The sequence below is a fragment of the Eleutherodactylus coqui genome, chromosome 4 (genome assembly GCF_035609145.1).
Source record: "Eleutherodactylus coqui strain aEleCoq1 chromosome 4, aEleCoq1.hap1, whole genome shotgun sequence".
Lineage (NCBI taxonomy): Eukaryota > Metazoa > Chordata > Amphibia > Anura > Eleutherodactylidae > Eleutherodactylus > Eleutherodactylus coqui.
The window spans coordinates 6,882,534-6,905,464 of record NC_089840.1 but is presented as its reverse complement, the minus strand read 5'-3'; the positions used below and the strand labels follow the sequence as shown (position 1 = coordinate 6,905,464).

Genomic DNA, 22,931 nt, shown 5'->3' with positions numbered 1-22,931 from the left:
CTTGTATTTTGGGGAGGGGAATGTGAGTAATGACCTGCCATGCTCTTGGGGGAGTGCGGCCCGTTGCGTAGTTTTGCAGTCATGGCCCGTTGACTCTATTGTAGCTTTTCTTTTGCCCCCAGCCCCTCTCCCCATTCCCCCACGCCGACCTCTGTTAGATTCAGCTCCCAACACTTGAGTTTGTCTAGTGCGCAGCTAAGCTATGCAGCTGGCCGCTCTCAGCCGGGGACACGACAGGGCCTCTTTAAATGACGGACTGCCCGTCTGACAACCACCATGCTGCACTGACTTGGGCGAGGCCTAATAATGTTCCCTAGTATTTTTGTTTATATATATGCATCTGTTTAACTTGTGGTTGAACTTTGGTCATGTGTAGATTATACGGGCGCACCTACACAAGTAATTCTTCATTAATCATGCTTCGTCCCAATTACCAGGATGCACCCAGGCTGGTTATGTTACTATGATTTGCTCCATAAAAATGCAAATATTACATTAGCGAGAAGATAGCCTGGGGTGGAATAGGATCCACACGGAGCCGCCATGTCTGATCAGCGGTGCATAGCTGCGCTGAACTGGGATTCTGGTTGGAGCTTAGGGGGTGTGTATATTTTTGCAATACTGTTTTTGTTTTTATTGTTCTGGTGTTTCCAAAATAAAGAAGTCAAGCGACTTTGCAAATACTCTTGATTAAAAATCATATTTGTAGATCGCTCCAATGTCTCTCATGCACATTGTGTGTCCCTATGGTTACAAACGACAACAAGACTCTGTGAAAGCACTGCTCCATTGACTTTGTATGGGGACAGCTGAGCGCAGAACGCCGCCCCATAGAAGTGAATGGCGCAGAAAAGTCACTACTTTGAGTCAGTTCTGTGCAAGGAGGGTATGTGTAGTGACAATATGTGCTATATGCTATAGTTTATCCTTATTCTGTTCTGCAGCTGCTGGTTGCTCAGTTTAGAGGGATAAGCAGCCCCGTTTACTCAGTATTGCCCTTTGCCCCTCAACCAATCAGCTCTATGGTGTTGGGAGGACCCAAAAGTTATAAAAGTTGTAGTAAAGTTCCAGATGCTTCAGAGGACAGCAGACTAGGTGTAGTGATAAGTGAGACGCTGGTGTAGGGAACAGAAGCATCAGTCATTTTCCTGGTTCCAAGGATTTGAGGAGACAGCTGCTAAGTTCATGTTGGAAGGCTTGTCCCAAGCATTATGGGATTTTAGGCGGCAGCACTTCCAGCCACCACCTCTGATGCTGGATGTTACCTCATCACCATCTGCATTGTGAAACATGACAGTTGTTATCGGTACCCTGGCCGACTCCTTGGACTCTCCTCCCTTCAGTCAAGACTACTTGGTGATTTTCCCACATGAGTTCTATCAAATGTCAAGATGGCTAACATTCACATGTGAAGACAGCCCATTAATCTGAATGGGTTAATTCTCACCCGCACCAATAGTCCAAGTTTGAAAAATTGCTGCACATCCTATTTTTGGGCAATCCTCATTTAAGAATCTTCTCTTACTTTTTATGGCCGTGTTAAAGAATGCGTTGCCCTCGGATGTCCTGTGCGTTGAACGCAAGTAGCTTCTGTGCATAAAGCATTTTCATTTCACTATTGGTCCCACATACAATTTTTTTTTTATGTGCGTGAAAAACGGATGTAAATGCCGCAAATTGCGCATTTTTATTGCAAAAGTGCATTGAACACGCATGAAAATTGGAGGGAAATCGCAGGTAAAATGGTCATTTTTTGACTTACATCGCCGGGGTGAATGCAGCTGCAGTTATGTCTGTTTTTGAGAAAGCCGGATGAGAAGCGATATACAACTACCGCAGTAACCAGCTGTAGGGCTCATTCAGACAGGCGTATGTGTATTCAGTCGCGGAAATACGCTGCGTATTTACTGCCTGTTGTATTTTTGCAGCGTATTTGGTGAACATACGTTTTTTTGCGTGCGTGTTTTCTGAATGTACCAGGATTTTTCACATACTCAAAAAAAAAGAGTCAAGAACGCCCGGCAACATGCGTAAAAACGTAGCAAATACGCATGCACTGGTACGATTGCTGCGTATTTACACAATCCCATACACTTCGATGGGAGCTTTCGGTGTGTGAATGCGCACAAAAATAGGACGGGCTGCAATTACTTTCACATGATCAAAAGCTGCATAAAAACTATGCTTGTCTGAATAACCGAATGCAAATCGGTGGGGTTTATACTGTCCGTAATATGGAGCACAAATACGTCCGTGTGAATGAGCCCTTAGAATAAGGAAAGGGCTACATGGCAGAGAATGCATGGCCAACTATGGCAGGGTGGCGCTGCCTTCATGTAAGTGAGCGCGGTTACGTTGTCACGACCCGTTGTGGCGGTTTACAAGTTGCAATGTGTGGCGAAGTCGCCGGGTATTTCAGGGGATTCAGCCCTCGCGGCTCAGTGACCGCCCCCCCCCCATCGGGGCGGCTCATTGTAGGGTCTCTACACAACGCGATGGAAGCAGAAGCAGCTCTACGGGGTCAATGTCGGAGGCCTGAGATGCCCCTGAGATCTGGCTCGTGGCACACTGCCGGTAACACAATCTCCTGCAGAGTAGGCTGGGTGGAGGTGAGAGAAATGTTGAGGAATAATGTAGCCGCGTCTGGCGCCCCTCCTCTGTGGCATCCGGCCAATGCAAAGGATCATTAGATAAAGCAGAATTAGAAAATGCCCCGTATCTGTGAGAATCATAAACATTTACATGCGATCCTTGTTTGTAGAAAGGGGCGGAAGGACTTCAGCACCAAACTGCTCCCATTTCCCATGAAACGCAGACAATTCATTGTACTCCAGCGAATGACGAGAAATGATAAGAAAACCTTCGGATACAAGGTGTCAAAAAATGACCAGCAGGAGCCTAGATATTAAAGGGACACTCTCACTAAACGAGGCCAACTAGGCCAGCTGGGCAAGTGAGCAGAAGGATGCAGCCAGCCTGCAGAGCAACCAGAGTATAGCAAGTGTAATAACAGGAGCGACTATAGAGACACTGGGGAAACTTATTGCTCAGTTGGAGACTGCTGGGTTTGCCAAAGGCCTACCACAAAGCGTGCCAACACTGCAGGAGAGCTGTCAATTGAAGAGTGACATCTGGCGAGAGATAGAGGGTCGAGGCTGCTCAATGGAAAGAACAGATAATGATTCACTGAAGGACATCTAGGAGTTCTTCAGCATTGGGTCGTAAGTGAGGCTGGCCTTATTAAAAGCTGAGCAGTGTGTGTACTAACAGCGATTCTTCAAGCACTAAGCAGTGCTGTTGTCAGTGTAGCAAGGCAAGCAGTGTTCAGAGAGTTTCAGAATGAAACACAGAGGCAACAGGTATTTCTGTCCTGGGTTCATGCTGCCCGTTATTCGTGCACCATAAACCTGGTGACAGAATCCCTTTAAGTTATAATTGCTGGGGATCCAACCGCTAACACTCCTGGGGATCAACAGAATGGCGGTCCCTGAGCCACCTTAGTGAATGGATCATGAAGAAGATGTCATGTGTTATGTTTGCTTATTTCTGATATTGTATTGATTGAGCTGTACAATGAACCGTGGGAGAATTAATGGTTGGGTTCTTGGGCTACCTGCTGTTCGTGTTGTACGTCTGGATGGGAGGTGGACATGTGCTAGTCGTCACGCGGGTCCTAGGACATTTTTCTGAGGCCGGACATATATATAGGGGCATTTTGCACTTTTTTGGTGTTGGTGGCGTACCAACAAGAGAGAAAAAAGCAAGGCTACCGGTAGGAAGACGGTCTCCGCTCCTCCGGTAGGCCCTGGAGACGGCAGCTTCAGTACTGAGATGGCCTTCATCAGAATTCGTGTCCTACGGCTTGTCTGACATCTTGTGTTCAGGCCATTCTAACAACCCCCATTCTGGGAGCGGTAACTACGCCCATCCAGTAGAGTAACTAGCCACAATCTCGAAGTCTGCTTTGACGGCTACTGCTAATATAATTAATCTTCCATTCTGGGGAAAGAACTGTGAATACGTTGTGCAAGGTTATTTACCCTGCATTAGCGAGCGCTGCCGAGACTCCTTTGTTCCGTGTCCTGAACCCGTTACACGGGTATTAAGTGACTGTTTTCGATGAATACGTTCTACGTTCCCATATTCTGGCAGCTACGGCCCATGTCGCTCATCCTTAGGGTCGAAAGCCCATGGCAGCATTATTACAGGCCTGCGACCGACCCATGGCTATAGCGTCCGACCCAAGCGAGAAGTCTCCCCAGCTGCGGAGCATGTGAATGGTCTCTAGTGTCTGCGGCCGGCCCCTAAGGCAAGACCCCCATCCTCTGTAGAGGTGGAACCTCCCCATTGAAGGACCCCACTTACACACATATGTCCCATTCACTGTCCATAGAGATAACTAAGTGCAGTGCCCTCATGGGACAGGCCTAGCTTTATGACAAGGTGCCCCATTCTCGGCACCTCTGGGAGCAGTAGTCCTCCGCGGAGTGCACAATGATGCTTTATCCTATAGATAGCCCATAAAGTGTATTTGTAGGAATGTCCCTTTAAACAGGATCTTATGTATAAACACTCAGACAATGTTCTTTGAAGTTTACACTTTCGCCTTCCAGTCAGACGGATCATTTCATCGCCCTGAAGCGGTAGGTAAACACTTTCTTGCCTTCTAAAAGACAGAGCTATAAAGGGAGGCGCGTCTGCGTTGCCGTTCTCCATTTTACATACCGCCATCTAAGCTCCTATGTCTTATAAGAGAAATCAGCCCTCGGCAATGACGCCGGATTGCAATCAAGAGTTTTTGAAAGTTATTTCTGACCTTGATTTGTGTGTTTCACTTTAAACAAATAACCAGCAAGTGTGTGCGGCTCCCATCCACCTTCCGTCCCCTCCAGCTAATGACTGCACCCCCCTTCAGCGCTGCAGGAACCACGTTGGGGCCGCTGAAAGTGTCTTTCATTCAATGACAAATATTAACTTCACAACTGTATTAAAAATAGCAAAAAGACTCTTGGCTATGAATTAGGAGGCACTCGGTTTACCTCCTCCGCTGCGAGGGCATGTGGAACTAGAAGTTGGTGAATGTGGAGGTTTTAGGCTGCGTTGCTGGCTGCTGAGAGGTCACTTGCTGCAGCAGAAACCTCCCCCCATGCGTTCACTACCCTAGCTCTGTGGTACCCCTTGCACCTCAAAACCCACCGCATGCCCACCGACCAGCAAACCAGGCAGGCTACCCAGCTCCCCCAGCTAGCCTCATGACCAGTATGGAAGGTGGAGCTAAATCAATAAATCACCAATTCTGAAAGACCTTATTTTGTTCTATAACTATTTTCAAAGGACTCTTCTAACTAGGAATTGTCCAATGCGGAGAACCCCTCAAAACCCCTTTTTTATTTTATTTAAGCTGATCATAGCATCTTTTCAGTGGAGTTGCTATAGGTGATGCAGAGCTCACCTGCAGCGCCCCTGTGTACTGGAACAGGGACATTACATGCTGGTCAGTGACGGCCTTAGGTTAGATGGCATCAAGAGAGATTTCTTTTGGAGCCCCATTACAAGAAAAATACAATATACATTGCACTGATGGCCGGTCTGTAATCTGCTTGTTTAGAAAGCAACAAGATAGCAGTAGACCCACACCAGAACAGTCTAGTGAATAAGTACAGTACCAGAACCAAGCTCATAACATAAATACAGCACCAGAGTCAAGCTCATAACATAGATACAGCACCAGAACCAAGCTCATAACATAAATACTGTACCAGAGCCAAGCTCATAACATAAATACAGCACCAGAGCCAAGCTCATAACATAAATACAGCACCAGAGCCAAGCTCATAACATAAATACTGTACCAGAGCCAAGCTCATAACATAGATACAGCACCAGAACCAAGCTCATAACATAAATACAGAACTAGAACCAAGTTCATAACATAAATACAGCACCAGTGCCAAGCTCATAACATAAATACAGCACCAGAGCCAAGCTCATAACATAAATACAGCACCAGAGCCAAGCTCATAACATGCAGCACCAGAACCAAGCTCATAACATAAATACAGTACCAGAGCTAAGCTCACAACATAAATACAGTACCGGAACCAAGTTTATAACATACATACAGCACCAGAGCCAAGTTCATAACATAAATACAGCACCAGAGCCAAGCTCATAACGTAAATATAGCACCAGAGCCAAGCTCATAACATAGATACAGCACCAGAACCAAGCTCATAACATAAATACAGAACCAATACCAAGTTCATAACATAAATACAGCACCAGTGCCAAGCTCATAACATAAATATAGCACCAGAGCCAAGCTCATAACATAAATACAGCACCAGAGCCAAGCTCATAACATGCAGCACCAGAACCAAACTCATAACATAAATACAGTACCAGAGCTAAGCTCACAACATAAATACAGTACCAGAACCAAGTTTATAACATACATACAGCACCAGAGCCAAGCTCATAACATAAATACAGCACCAGAGCCAAGCTCATAACATAAATACAGCACCAGAGCCAAACTCATAACATAAATACAGTACCAGAGCTAAGCTCACAACATAAATACAGTACCAGAACCAAGTTTATAACACAAATACAGCACCAGAGCCAAGCTCATTACATAAATACAGCACCAGAGCCAAGCTCATAACATAAATACAGCACCAGAGCCAAACTCATAACATAAATACAGTACCAGAGCTAAGCTCACAACATAAATACAGTACCAGAACCAAGTTTATAACACAAATACAGCACCAGAGCCAAGCTCATAACATAAATACAGCACCAGAGCCAAGCTCATAACATAAATACAGCACCAGAGCCAAGCTCATAACGTAAATATAGCACCAGAGCCAAGCTCATAACATAAATACAGCACCAGAGCCAAGCTCATAACATAAATACAGCACCAGAGCCAAGCTCATAACATAAATACAGCACCAGAGCCAAACTCATAACATAAATACAGTACCAGAGCTAAGCTCACAACATAAATACAGTACCAGAACCAAGTTTATAACACAAATACAGCACCAGAGCCAAGCTCATAACATAAATACAGCACCAGAGCCAAGCTAATAACGTAAATATAGCACCAGAGCCAAGTTAATAACATAAATAGCCAGGAGGAGAATGATTCACGTAGCCCCACAAGACTGCACTGGACAGAGGAACATGATTATCTGGCCAGTCTATATATACCTGGTGACCACTCTACAAGTTAGCAGTTAGCACCCTGGACAACCACATGGATCGCACACACCTAAGGCCGGCCTTGAATCTGCTTCCAGTAATTAGAGATTATTAGGTGGTTGTCTAACAGGTAGTGCAGTAAGTGGGTGACGATGGCAGAGCCCCTTACTCTATGTGACTGGCATTAATAGTCACTAGTATGCATGATTGCTGGCAGCAGGTATAGATGATGGACCATCATTCAGTGTTGGCACTAGTAGTGCTGGCAGCCAGCGAAGTCTTCGGCTCATCTCTTCCAACCAGAACGGTAAATATTGTATTAGGGCAAATCTATTTTGTTCCTAACAGATTCCTAAGTGCCTCGGGAAGAAATGTTCCACATTCTATATAATGCACAGTCAGGGAAAAATCAGCAGATGTGACCGCTGCAGACCGCTATTACTTGCAGCGCGGACTTTCACTTTAATACGCCGTGTGGCTAACCACGGAAAGATGTGGTTTTTATACTGAACACCAAAAAAAGCAGAAATATTACAATTAACCACGGAAATGTATTCAGAAGTCTCTGACATACCGCAGAATACATAAGTGGCTTCGCATGAAATAGGATGCACTGATCCTCTGCCAAACGCCCCACATTTCCATCTAGTTTAACGGGATTGGACAGTGTAAGAAGGGTCCCCAAAAAGCTGATCCCACAATATCCTGTTACCGAGATCCCCAGTGATGAGCTATGTACTGTGAGGAAGCCTGGCAGCAACTGCCTATACCCTGCAGAGCCCCCGCAGGACAAGTGAAGCATTACACAGTTACTGTTGAAATCAATGGGCTGTTCATTGAATGCATTTACATGTTGGGTCCTCCAAAGCAAGAAACGCTCTGTAGCTCTGCTGGGGTAACCAGGCGAGAATCCTGAGAGCAACCCCCATTATTTACTCAGAATTCGCTGGGGGGAGGGGGGGTTCAAGAATTAGTTTCCCAAATCAGACAGCCCTTTTCCTTAAAAAAAAAATCTAAGCGCTGCGGAATAAGTTGGCGCTACACAAATAAAGATTATTATTATTAACGCTCTTCTATCAGCTGCCCGTCTCTCAGGTGAAACGTAAGCCGGAAGAGGCGTCAGATGTGGCCACAATGGCAGGCATCTTAGCGGTACGTATTAGAGGGCTTGCACCAAGACTGACTTTTATCAGCCCTCCGCGGGTTGGTGATAAATGTCTGATCAGTGGGGGTCTCCCTGCTGAGACCCCACTGACCCTGAGAACAAGGTCCTGTGTCCCCTCTCCTCCTCACTGAGGGTCACTGCACCCCCATGGTGAGGTGGGGTTGTGCATGCGCGGCGCCGCTCCTGTCATCTTCAATCGAACGGCTGGACTCTTGTATTTGGCTATTTCTGCGCTGTATATATATAATACACCGTGTATAGGCGTTGATTCATACACATCGCTGAACAGAGCGGGGAATTAACAAAAAAAATCACACTGCGTATTTCCTTGAGCGTGTGATTCGCGGGCATCCGCAGTGCCGTACGCAGCCATACGCGGTCTCTGCCGGCAAATGAGTAAAGCGCTGCGGGGAGACCCTCAGAATTTTGCGCTGTAGACATGAGCCCTAAAATGAGCTTTTGCTGCGGATCGGTTGCTTTTGACATTCGTGTTGCATCGGCGTTTCATCCGTCGTTCACATGTGTAGAAGGAAACACAGGAAGGTCCAATAATATCAGTTTTATCACAACCCGCAGAAAACGCAAAATAATCCCGCAGCGAGCATGGACGCTAATTTTCACGCATCGATAGACTTTAGTGGGTGACTTTGGGCCACGTGAGACGCGCCGGGACACATCAGTCCTCGTAAAATACGCGCATTCTTGTGAAAACCCCAGAAATGAACGGCCATATTAACAAGCCGATGTTTGGAAAACACAGAGAGGGGAGTTCCGTCTCGTCGGCAGTGAAGAGGTTAATGCGCAGCCGGGTGGTCGGGGATCAAGACGAGCCGGTTCTGCCGGTCGCCTGTTGAACGTGATGTAAACGGTTGCAGGTCTGGATGTGAGCCAACATCAGGCCACTGAGCAGCATGTGAAGCACGCACCTCCAATCCCCCCGGCCGCCGCCGTTAATATCATCGCGGGAAGTCGCTCTCAAAGCGAAGATTTGTCTGGAAGATGCCAACAAAATCAGCCCCCCCGCCCCCGCCCGGAGAGTCCGCGCCGCAAAGGTGATTTATAAGATAACTAACAGTCAGAATCCAGAAATACCGCAGGAAAGTCCCAAAATAACGGAAGCGCGTCGCTTGTGAGTCGAACGCATTGGGGACTCCGCCCCCTCAGACAAGCAGCTCCTTTACTCCAACTACAATAAAGTTCCTTTCTGAATTATCGGATTTCCTGGACTATCAAAAGATTATAGAAATACAAGCGTATTTCCGGTCGGCGCCCTGTTCAAGTCCGCAACGGACCAGACTCTGACAGCCGGCGGACCCATAGTAGTCAACGTGCCAATGCACACGGATCGCGAGGATAAAAGCGCAGCATGCGCTAGTCTGATCCAATTGCAGACAAGATTTACCCATTCAGATCGGAATGCGAAAAAACGTAATACTGCGCTTCTTGCGCACGCAGGGGTGGAACACACGAGAGACAGACCCCTTCCATGATTTAAATGGCTGTGCAGGCTAATAAGGTGTGTTATTTTCCACGCAGAATTGCGTAGATATCGAATATAGACTCTTATGGGGCCTTCGGTGCACAAATGCGTATTTTTTTCGCACGAGCGGAATGCGAACGTAAAAATGAAAAATGAGAATTAACACATTGAAATCAATGGGTTCTATTCTCTGCGCACTCATGTGAGTCCGCCCTAAAAGGGCTTAAACAAACGGGCGTGAGCGCGACTACCCACGCTGCTACGGAGCGTAGTTGTGCGTGAACCAAGGTTTTTTTGCGTGCTAGTACGCGCGTTTGAAAAAAGAAAGCGGGAAGATACGTTAATGGTGAATCTCACAGCCGCATAATGAGATAATAACACGCCATCTGTTGTAACGCTGCGGTGGCGCTCACACGGGCGGACCTGAATTGTGGTAAAATGTGGGCATTGAGGGGCACGGACTTTCACTGGTTCGCTCAGATGTATTCCGCGAGTGGATGAAAAATCACGGCAGGCTCTATTTTAGCGCGGATTCTGCACGGACGGCGCCCACTGAAGTCATTAATTGCGAGCGTTCCGTCGCCCGTACGCAGGTAATTAACATTGTGAATGAGCGGCGAAACACTCGCAACTTCAAAGGAAAATAGGCTGAAAAGCCGAAATGTCGGCTGGAGGGGAGGAGAGGTCGTTCTTCCACCCTACGATACGCTGTGCATGACGTACGTCCCCGCGGGAAGCGCTCGCATCTGTCATCTTACGCAATTATTTTCCGTGAATGAACGCAGGTCTTCCGGTACAGAAATCAGCTTGCAGAATCCGACGGGTTCGTGTGACCCGGGTCAGAGGGCTGAGGACCCTCAAGAAGCCAAGATGCCCAAAATATTATCTTCTGAGCTCTGCAGTCGACATCAGTTCTGTTCCGCAAATGAATAACGGATTAGCAGATTGTTGGGATTACCGGATGCCGGATTAAAGGAAGTTCACTTTATTTTGTTACAAACTTAAGATCAGATCTGTGGGTGATCAGCCGCTTGTCTTCCTGGAAAGCTGGGTGACAACATGGCTTCCATTCTGAGTGGGCACTTAGCTTTTCCGGATCCTGAGTGGTGACGCGGTCGGTCGTGGAGTCGCAGGGAGTAACCGCGCTGGAAATTAGGCAGATTTGTTCAGGGAAACGTTCTGCCAGCCGCTGGGACTTGTAGTTCTACATATGTATGAGCCCGACAGTGCATATATCATTATGGTATCCTCACACCATGCTGGGTCTTGTAGTCCGACAACAGCTGGGGAGGCGGCACACGTCTCCAAATCCCGAGCGACAGCGGAATGCGAATGTCACAGATACCGCTGGACGTATCCAGAAATGTATAGATTACATAGGTCTCGCTTACCGCTAATCTAAATGTAATCTGCGGGGAACAGGTGAGTCGTTTAACCCCTTACACTCCGCATGAGCGATGCAGCAACTAAAAAGGTAAAAGAAAACCAACCAAACATCTGTAAAAGTGGAGTTTCTAGCGGCGGCGGATGCGCTGGGCCCCGGGGAGCGGCCCGCCCGCTCCATTACCAAGAAAATAATCTTGGAAGGAAATACGCTGCGGCCCTGATGGCAGCCTGACGACCGGCGCCGCGTCCTGCGGGAAGTCGTTGGACTTCCTATTGTCCAAATACCAGAAGGCTGGCCAGACTGCCAGCGCTAAATACATGGAACCGGGCCAGAGCGATTCAGTGTGGGCGGAGACTGGAGGGGACTGCGCCACTAATGACCGCAGGGGGCCACGGAAAAGGAACCCGGGGCCACGCTCTTATAGAAACCATCTAACAGAAGATCTGCTGCCCCAAGCGACCAATCACAGCGCAGCGTTCATTTCTTATACTGCAGAAGTAAAATGAAAGCTGCGCTGTGATTGGTTGCTAGGGGCAACAGAGAAAGTTTTGATAAATGTACTGCAAATATATGCCGCAATCCCCACCCTACCCCTTCAAATGGACGTATTTGTACGCGTTTCTGCGCACGTGAAATATACGCAGATTATAGAGCTCAGTGATGTCGATCTATTCGTTCTCATTAACGAACATTTTTACATGTGCAATTCGTCGTGCACAAAAACTAGGACCTGCTCTGTCCTTCTTTTGCAGCCACGGTCCCATAGAAGTCTATCGCAGGTGCACAAATACGTGAACGATAGATGGCGCCGCGTCCTCGTTGGACCAAACAGCCTTTTATATCAGATAATTTCGTCCCGTGTAAAAAAAATGTATAAAAACACAGGTACCAGTTAAAAAAATGTGCCGTCTCCTTTTACATGCGTACGCGGATCTGAGAGGGTCACATGATGCATCTACCGCCATTGTAATGTCATGGCAGCTCCCTTCTTCTTGGACTCTTCAGTGGCGCGGAATGAGCCATATCCGCAACCCTATCAGACGGCGGTGAAGCCATTACATCTTATGCAACTTTCGTTATGTGTCACCATCGTTACAGGGAAGTAATTTTCCTGCGCGCCTCTTCCTGTGTGCAACAAATGGCTGATTTAACTCTTTAGCTTCAGGTTTGTATCCTGTAGGCGGCTGTAGAACGGCGCGGGTGTTTGGCGGGAAGCACGAGGATTTGAGTGAACGCTTGTTTGTCAGCTGATCGTTGATTTTCAGCAAACATAGAAAACCCCTCCGACCCCAGAAGGAGCTGACATTTTACTATAAAACCCGGCTCAGGCAGAGAGTTGTGGTGATTAGATGGACGGTCACCGGAGACCCTAAAAGTGGTTCCCCTCTTGGCCTATAAGAGGCTCTCGGAGGCTCCTTGTGTGTAGTGACCTCTTCATCCGCTTGTAGAGCTTGTTACCGTACTAGCAGAGGACTAGAGCCTCCATGCCCGCCCGTATCACATCTTGTATCCAAGCTAGAGGCGGTACAACAGGGTACTAGAGCCTCCATGCCCCCTGTATCACATCTTGTATCCAAGCTAGAGGTGGTACAACAGGGTACTAGAGCCTCCATGCCCCCTGTATCACATCTTGTATCCAAGCTAGAGGTGGTACAACAGGGTACTAGAGCCTCCATGCCCACCTGTATCACATCTTGTATCCAAGCTAGAGGTGGTACAACAGGGTACTAGAGCCTCCATGCCCACCTGTATCACATCTTGTATCCAAGCTAGAGGTGGTACAACAGAGTACCAGAGCCTCCATGCCCCCCTGAATCACATCTGGTATCCAAGCTATAGGCGGTACAACAGGGTACTAGAGCCTCCATGCCCCCCTGAATCACATCTGGTATCCAAGCTAGAGCAAGTACAACAGGGTACTAGAGCCTCCATGCCCACCTGTATCACATCTTGTATCCAAGCTAGAGGCGATACAACAGAGTACCAGAGCCTCCATGCCCCCCTGAATCACATCTGGTATCCAAGCTAGAGGCGGCACAACAGGGTATTAGAGCCTTTATGCCCCCTGTATCACATCTTGTATCCAAGCTAGAGGCGGTACAACAGTGTACTCAAGCCTCCATGCCTCCCCATATCACATCTTGTATCTAAGCTAAAGGGGGTACAACGGGGTACTAGTGCCTCCCTTCAGGGGGTGAGTTCGGAGGCGGGAGGTCACTGATGAGTGTACTATGATATGAGTTCCATACAAGCCTCGCTATATAATTGGCGCAGCTGCAGCCTCCAACGAAGCTCAGGCATAATTTCTTATATGGCGGCACAAGTGCAGAGAAGAGCCGCTCTATGGAAACACCCAGCGCCACACTGAGGTGCGGACATGACCGCTGTATGGAGCCGCAGTGCCCCCGTGTGTGGCTAACTCCTTGCGGGTGACGGCGCCGCCTGTGACGGTGGTTTTAGTGACCACAGATGTGGCTTCCAGACAAAGAGAAAAAGCCTCCATATTCAAATGCGTGGTTCTAGTTGGCGGCGGCTCGTGTCTTGTGGGCGGTGAGGCGGCATCATTACCTCTACATTACACAGACTGAGTACACAGTGTTCCGTCTCTGGTGTTAGCGTGTGGGGAGCGTTACACGCTTTGTGCCGCCTGCGCCCGCGCGAGACAGAGCGACTCCACCACATAGAAGCGCACGGAGCTGGCGGCCGCTCCTGGGCGGAAGCGCTTATTCACACGGGCGAGAAAATCGTGCAAGTGCTGTGCGTTTACAAGACTCGTCAAAGTGCAGATTTTGATGCGGAATTGCCTGCAGTATTAGGAACCTTTCACAAAACGTACCATGAAAACGCTGAACATTCTGCGCCGCAATCGGCAGGCCACCTCTGGCTTAAAACCTGCGGGCAATTCTGCAGCAAAATCCGCCATTCGACCCGCAGATTGTGGAGCCCCGCAGCTGCAGATTTGGGGGCTTCCTGTGTCTTAATTACAGACGCCACGGGGCTCGTCGATCAGCTTTCCTGGGCTCCGGAGAGGCACATCTGCTCAGTGCTCCGTGATCCCAATGCTGTTCAGAATTGCGCATCGGGGAGAGTGGGTGACGAGCGATTGGGGATCTTACATGGCGGCCGCAGTAATCCCCCCGCCTTCCCCAGAAGCAGTAAGTATAACGTGACAGAGGAGATATTAATCTCCCAACTACTTGCCAGAAGTTCTGCTCGTCTCGGTGAATTCCTTGACAAACCAGACACTCTAGACAGCTCAGCGTTTGGGCAAACACGGGAACAGCGCAGTCCATGCAGAGACGTGCAAACAGCTTCCACCTTAGGAAAACAGTCAGCATTGTGCTGTAAACACCGGAACGTCTTAGTCACTCGCGGGAAGAAGAAACGGAACGGGGGGCATTAAACCACCCGTCAGTCAATGGCTGAACTGTCCTCAGCAGGTGCGACTAACGCCGGGGGAAACGGCACAGACAATTATAATCAACCCCTACGGGCAAAAATGGTGAAAAAAAGTCACCCCGAGACGAAGGGTCTTACGATGCTTATAGCAGATGGCGCCCAAGTAAAGGCCATATGAGAAAAAATTATCTTAAAGGGGTTCTCCAGACTTATATTAAGATAGGTCATCAAGAATTGATTGGCAAGGATCCACTGCTTGGGACTGTGGCCAATCAGCTGATTGGGTGCCCACCGACAGCGCCGCAATACGCAGAGGTTGGAGCAGAAGCAGGCGGCTTTGACCGCGGTGTAGTGCCCAATACTCATAACTGCAGGCGCAGCTGTCATTAAACTCAATAGGAGCTGTGCAGGCAGCAACAAACAATGTCTACTACACAGGGGACGGAGCAGCAGCTTCCACTCCGACCCCTGCGTATTGCAGCGCTGACAGTGGGCGCCTGATCAGTTGATCAGCCAGGGTCCCGAACGGCAGACCCTAGCCGATCAACTAATGGTAGGTCCTCAATAAGATTTGCGTTCAAAATCCCTTTAAATGTCGTGATCAGGACTGAGATGTCCCTAAAACGTCCATCCGCAATGAGATCACAGAGTGCTGTCTGGGTGCCATGGCAGCCTGCATCTTTCTGAAGGTCCCCAGGGCTGCAATCAATGATTGTCTATTAAGACATACCTGTGACCTTCGGCAAGTCTTATTAGAATGTCTATCAAAATACTGTACAATGCAATACTGTAGTATTGCACTATACTGTATAAATGATCCCTATGGGGACTAAAAAAGAAAAGCTTAAAAAAATAAGTAAAATAAAGATTTTTTAGTTATTAGAAAAAATATTACGTGTAAAATACCCCCCATCACCCAGTCATAACAAAAATGTTTACATCTAAAATATGTATCACTGCATCCATAAAAGTCCAGTTTCCTAAAATATCACATCATAAATCACGCACGGTGAGCGTTGTAAGAGAAAGTAATATGCAACACCAGAATTGCACTTTTTTGGGTCACCGCGTTCCAAGAAAAAATTGAATAAAAAGTGATCAAAAAGTGGTATGTAACCAAAATGGTGCCAATAAAAGTACAGGTCACCCCACAAAAACCGGAGCAGAGCGGCGGCATCAATGGAAGCATCAAAAAGTTATGTCGGTTCCAAAGACGGTGACAGAAAATGTATTTTTTTTAAGCAATACAACATAAATAAAACTGTATAAATGTGGTATCGCTGTACTGGTACCGACATACCGAATAAAGGCAACATGTCAACACCCCCCTTCAAGAAAAAATAGCACAATTGCATTTTTTTTCTATTTCGCCCCACTTACAATTCACATTATATGGTACGTTAAATGGTACCACTGAGGAATAGAACCCGTCCAGCAAAAGACAACCCCGCCAGAAAAAAAATATGATTTCTTAGAACTGGGGAGGAAGAGTGAAAATACAAAACAAAAACTGGCTGCAGTAGGAAGTGGTTACAGAACAGGAAGTGTTGTCATGTGGACAGAGAAGCTCTGCTCAATTCCAGCTTCTGATCAGGACAAGAAAAGATATTTTGACTGAATTTTCACTAATGGCATCAGAATCCAGATGTGAGTCGTGATGCAGAATAGTTAGTGGCAGTTGTTTACGCCACAAGTGACTCCGCCCTACGGCTCTGATGCACCCTATGGCCGCTATGTCCTCCTTAAAGGTGTTTTCTAGAATGAAAAAAAAATCGGTCTAATTTACCAAAACTGTCGAACAGGAACACTGTCTTTGTGGCCCAAATCAACCAATCAGAGCTCAAACTTTTAAATTGTAAACTGTTCTGGTAAAAATGAAAGCTTTGCTGTGATTGGCTGCTGTGAGCCACAAAAACAGTTTTGATTTATGAGGCCTAATGTGTAAGGAGGGAGCCCCGGCTGGAGTTTGTGCTGTCATGAGCTCTGCTATGGTTCCCATACTTATGTAACTTGGATGGTACAAGGGCGACCTCTACTGGCCATTATACTTTACTGCAGTTTGTGTATTTCTTTATAGAGTGTTGTATATGACTTCCCATTGGCTACAGAGGTCAGGTGGGAGAGCTGGAGGACTTGAGATCATGGAGAATTGCAAGCTGGAGAGCAATTCCAGTGATACTGAGCCTTAAGAGAGGCTACATTGCTGATGGACTGCAGAGTTGGCCGTGGAGGAGGTGTCTGGAGAATCTGTGCCTGTTAGAGAGGGTATTGGCATAAGGGGGCAGCCGGTGTTTAAGAAGCGCAGTTCCATAATGCAACGTCGCTGGGAGTGCAGCTAGACTGCTACAAAGGATTCACGTAGTCTGGCAGCTCTGAGAATCGGCGCACACCCAACAGACGTCCAAAGATGCGTCACCTACATTATGGAACTGAACACGCTGGAGATATGTAAGTGAGGTTGGTCCTCAGGAAATGCCCGACGTGTGCACCCGGGTGGTTATGAAACGGAGGGCTGCCAGTTAAAATATGTGAGCTGGTGCCGACACAGAGGGCACATACGTTCAGACTGTGTGCGGGCGACCACCATGGCTGGGTTAGAACGCTGGGTGGTCCTACCACGTTTCTACAGCTGAAGTGTGTTGCTGCTCTTATATATATTTTCGTGAGCCTGATTCCTATGTCGCCGCCCCTACCGCGACAAATGTGCGAATATTATGTAACTGTCAGTTTTGTGGTTTCTCAGCGCCTCCCTTACAACATGTGGGCGCTGGCAGCAGCTCCCTTCAGGACTGATTGGTTGTGTCTGCCCCATATAGTTATAGCGACCAGAGAAAAAGGGATACGAAGAAGACTTCAGCCGCCGATCGTGTGCATAAAAAACGGAGCGGCAGTCCGCAAGATTAAAGGCAAGCGGACCTTTAGCAGCGCCGCTCGTCAGATTTCCCTACCGCTATCCGGTTCTGTAATCCGCGCCTGGCGCCTTTACAATCTGATTTTGCAATCTTCCTGGGCCGTATTCTAATGAGCTGAAAAGAGGCAGAACTTTCCCTCAGCGCCGCGTGCGCCACTTGATCTTAATTGGCATGCATATGGATTTCTCCTCTTTGGCGCCGTAGCAAAGGTAAGGGAGAGCTGAAGGGCGCGGATGCCGGGACGGTTTACTATGCCGCTTGTGCGGGATTATAGCGAAGAAGACAAACGAGTGTGCCGGCGCGGCGCTGAAGGAAAAATCGGACTCTCTTCAGCTCATCAGAATACGTACGGCGCGGCAAATTGTAACGTTACGCGGATTACAGAACTGGATAGCGGTAGGGAAATCTCGCTGTTAAAGGTTTATCGAGGGACGCATTGTAAAAACTGGGGACGGGATCCCTTTAATATTTTGGGACCAAAATCCAAGCAGATCCTACATAAGTAAGCGGAGGCACACGCTGCGCTCCGCCCGCCGTATTTACATAACCCTAGAGAACCCTTTCAGGATTTTGAATGGCTCCATTCTGCACATTTTGTGACGGCGCTCTGAACTCGTGACGTTTCCCCTTTAAGCGCCGCTCGCACATTTCACCATTTGGAGCCTGGATTTGGGGATTTGTGATAAAAAATGCACAAGCACAGCAGCTGACGGCGTTGTTGGTGCCGGACACATGTACTCGCTGGCAGGGCGCCAGAGGGGAGACGGGCTGCGGCGGCCACCGAACAGATGCACGGGGTCCCTGTTGGAGGCTGGAAGGACGTTCAACGTGACGCTAAATACTGATTTGTTTCATGCCTCAGGACTACAAGTCCCAGCATATCCAGCCCTTCTAGTATTTCCCCTGCCTGAGGGCCCTATTATGGTATATATGTGCGAGACGGTTAATTGCCCGAATTACAAGCCGCCGCGGTGCGGTGAGCACATAATTAATCTGTAATAACTGCAGGTACACTTAATCTCCTCTAAACACCTCCACAATGCCGAGCGCGGCGAAGGCGAAGAACCGACCGCTTTACTACAAACTTATGTCGCCCTATTGTATCGCCTAGCTCTGGTTGCGGCATCACATCAATGCGATTATCACACGCGGTAAATGATAATATAATCGTCACATTGTGATGTCACCAACTAGACAGATAAGAAGCGCAAAATAGACGCTGCTCACCGGCGCATGAGAACTGCTGTATCCCAGAGCACTTTCAGAAGAAGTTCCTTCTCTTGCGCCAACCACTGACTGAGGGCTTAAACAGACGGGCGCGTTTTAGTCGCGCTATGCGTCCGAGAAAATCCTAGCGGGACGAAACGAAACCATTGATTTTAATCGTTTTGTTTCCACTATGGGATTCCTGCGCGTTAATACCGCTTGTGAGAAAGACGGGGCAGGACATATCGGCCGCTGTTTGTTTTCAAAGTTGTGCGTAATAGCGCAAAGTTTGAGTAGTCCGCAAAAATAAAATCCCGGTTCCTGCTCTCCGTCGCGGTAGTATCAGCGCACGCAGCAGCCTGTTTGTGCCTTCAGAGAAATAGTGAAATCAGTTTGGCCTTTTTTAAGGTCTTTTTGTGCACGTGAAAACACACAGCGCCGAGGCAGGAAACACGCAAAAAAACGCGTACGCCCCAAATACGCTGCAAAAATGCAGTAGACAAACAGCAGACGCACGGAGCATTTTATTTCCGCGACCAAATACGGATGAGCCTTCTTAAACAATCATACAGGCTGATGTGGATGAGTCCCACGGCTTTTCTCAGACGGACGAGTGCGAGTGGCGCCCAAGAACCTCAGATGCTTCGCACATCAGCCGGCGCACGGACACCCCTGTCGTAGCCTCATCTATGATGCGGCCCAGAATAGGTCACCAGTGTGTGCGTCCTTGTAGGCTGTAAGGGGTTCGCACCCCGGCCGTGAAATATACGCATAGCACATGGCTGGAGGATACGCCGGTGTGAGTAAGCTTTAGGCCTCTTTCACACGAGCATTAATATCGCGCTTATGCTGCCTGCTCAATAAAATCGCAACCATCTCTGCCAAAAATGGCGTGAATGGACGATTTTCCGCGAACAAGTCTCGAGCTTAATTACGGTTTTCTCCATTCGCACGGCCAGATGCGACGTTTTGCCGAAAACATGCACTACTGATTGGATTTCCTCGGTCGGCAGAAATCCATCTTTTCCCAGCAGCTAACCCCGCCTCTTTCTGCAGCTCCCGTAGGGGTCCATGGCGGCTCCAGCGTCCACCTATAAACCACTGCTGACATCTGCGACTATTCGGGTTTTCACTATGGATTCGCGCGCAGATTTAGTGGTCAATGAGCGATATCTGCAGGCGGAGTGCGAAAGAGGCCCTTCAAAATGTATCACATACACCTCAGGTGATTCCGGACATCGCAATACACACCTCAGCTGCTGCAGAACCTCATTACACACCTCAGCTGCTGCAGAACCTCATAACACACCTCAGCTGCTGCAGAACCTCATAATACACCTCAGCTGCTGCAGAACCTCGTAACACACCTCAGCTGCTGCAGAACCTCATAATACACCTCAGCTGCTGCAGAACCTCGTAACACACCTCAGCTGCTGCAGAACCTCATAATCCACCTCAGCTGCTGCAGAATCTCATAATATAATCTTATGCAACCATAAGGTAGGACTTTATACTCATCTCTATAACCGCTATATTTCCCTCTGTTGCACAGTACAGAACAGAAGCTTCATATTATTCCATTAGTGACCAGTCTGATACCGAGTTCCTCCACTTGGTGGTGCTATTTCATCTGTGCTCTATGATGCGCATTGACTGCCCAGCACCATCGCTCTAACAATGGGGGTCAGTGATGCACCAAGCTCTGTGCCCATCAGCAGCTTTATACCATGGCTCAATGCAGTTCTATCTTATACCAGGTCTGCGGGCGCCTCATGGGCACACAGAGGGGTTTTCAGTATGGAGCAACCAGATGATGGCAGCACTGGCACAAGGGGCACCCAGTAGGAGGGAGAGAAAAGCTTTGCCTCCAGTCTGGATGGTACATGGCTAACGCTTTGTGGCCCCAGCATACTACGTCCCGGTCTATGTGGCAGAGGTTTTCCCGCACAGTAGATGGAGGAACTCTTACCGCAGTAGAGCATTCTGCATGCGGCGGGCATCCATCCCTGGCAATCTTCTTGTAACAGAGCGTTCTGCGTGGGTCGCGCTCCGCTGCATATGGTAGAACCCTAACCACATGCTATTTGCACGGTAACGGATGTATAATGCCGCTCATCTGGCAGTGAAGCATTTGGCGCAGTTAATGCTCTGCTGATGGGGGACACCAACCCCAATGGGCTTTGTCTAGCTGCAGAGCCTTTTGCATACATTTGGGAGGACAACCACAGCGGGATCACTCTAGCAGCACAGCATAATCCCTGAGGCGGCCGCTACTGTGGTGAGAGCAGGAGCGCCCCCTCCTGGGCGTAACGTATGCGCTGGTCCTGCAGCGATCTCTCGATATGGCAGTTGCCTTCAGCATGATCGCTCATTGGTTGCCGACACCTGGTAATACAATAAAAGGCATAGTATGGAGTGCGATTCCCAAGGGCCCCCCTAACTAATGGGCCCACTCACAATTGCAATCCCTGTGGGCCATATTGCTACGCCATTGGGCGATGCTCTGCAGAAGGGGGATAAATGCAGTAGCAAAATAAAACTGGATGAACTGGATGGAGCACGCATACCCAGAGAAATCAGAGTGAGCATACCCGGAGTAATTGGAGTGAGTATACCCAGAGTAATCGGAGCGAGTATACCCAGAGTTATCAGAGCGCTCATACCCAGAGAAGTCAGAGTGAGCATACCTGGAGTAATTGGAGCGAGTATACCCAGAGTAATCGGAGCAAGCATACCCGGAGTTATCAGAGCGCTCATACCCAGAGAAATCAGAGTGAGCATACCCGGAGTAATCGGAGCGAGTATACTCAGAGTAATCGGAGCGAGCATACCCGGAGTAATTGGAGTGAATATACCCAGAGTAATCGGAGCAAGCATACCCGGAGTTATCAGAGCGCTCATACCCAGAGAAATCAGAGTGAGCATACCCGGAGTAATTGGAGTGAATATACCCAGCGTAATCGGAGCAAGCATACCCGGAGTAATCGGAGCGAGTATACCCAGAGTAATTGGAGTGAGTATACCCAGAGTAATCGGAGCAAGCATACCCGGAGTTATCAGAGCGCTCATACCCAGAGAAGTCAGAGTGAGCATACCTGGAGTAATTGGAGCGAGTATACCCAGAGTAATCGGAGCAAGCATACCCGGAGTTATCAGAACGCTCATACCCAGAGAAATCAGAGTGAGCATACCCGGAGTAATCGGAGCGAGTATACTCAGAGTAATCGGAGCGAGCATACCCGGAGTAATTGGAGTGAATATACCCAGAGTAATCGGAGCAAGCATACCCGGAGTTATCAGAGCGCTCATACCCAGAGAAATCAGAGTGAGCATACCCGGAGTAATTGGAGTGAATATACCCAGCGTAATCGGAGCAAGCATACCCGGAGTAATCGGAGCGAGTATACCCAGAGTAATTGGAGTGAGTATACCCAGAGTAATCGGAGCAAGCATACCCGGAGTTATCAGAGCGCTCATACCCAGAGAAATCAGAGTGAGCATACCCGGAGTAATTGGAGTGAATATACCCAGCGTAATCGGAGCAAGCATACCCGGAGTTATCAGAGCGCGCATTACTGGAGTTATCAGAGTGAGCATACCCAAAGAAATCAGAGCAAGAATTCCCAGAGAAATCGGAGTGAGCATACCCGGAGTAATCAGAGCGAGAATACCAGAATAATGAGAGTAAGCATACCCAGAGTAATTGGAGAAAGCATACTTAGAGTAATCAGAGAAGGCGTACCTGGAGTAATCAGAGTGAGCATACCCGGAGTAATTGAAGCGTACATACCCAGAATAATCAGACTGAGCATACCCAGAGAAATCAGAGCAAGCATACCCAGAGAAATCGAAGTGAGCATTCCCAGAGTAATCGGGTATGCTCGCTCCGATTACTCCGGGTATGCTCGCTCTGATTACTCTGGGTATGCTCACTCCGATTTCTTTGGGTATGCTTGCTCTGATTTCTCTGGATATGCTCGGTCTGATTATTCTGGGTATGCACGCTTCAATTACTCCAGGTATGCTTGCTCCGATTACTCCGGGTATGCTCGCTCTGGAGTAATTGAAGCGTGCATACCCAAAGTAATCGGAGCGAGCATACCTAGAGTAATCGGAATGAGAATACTCAGAGTAATTGGAGCAAGCAAATCCGGAGTAATCGGAGCAAGC

General features: G+C 48.3%; 1 protein-coding gene across 2 annotated transcripts in view; it reads right to left on the bottom strand.

Moving 5' to 3' along the window:
• Nucleotides 1-22,931, bottom strand: part of RUNX1 (RUNX family transcription factor 1) — a 102,138-nt gene that overhangs the window by 66,005 nt on the left and 13,202 nt on the right. The window lies entirely within an intron of this gene.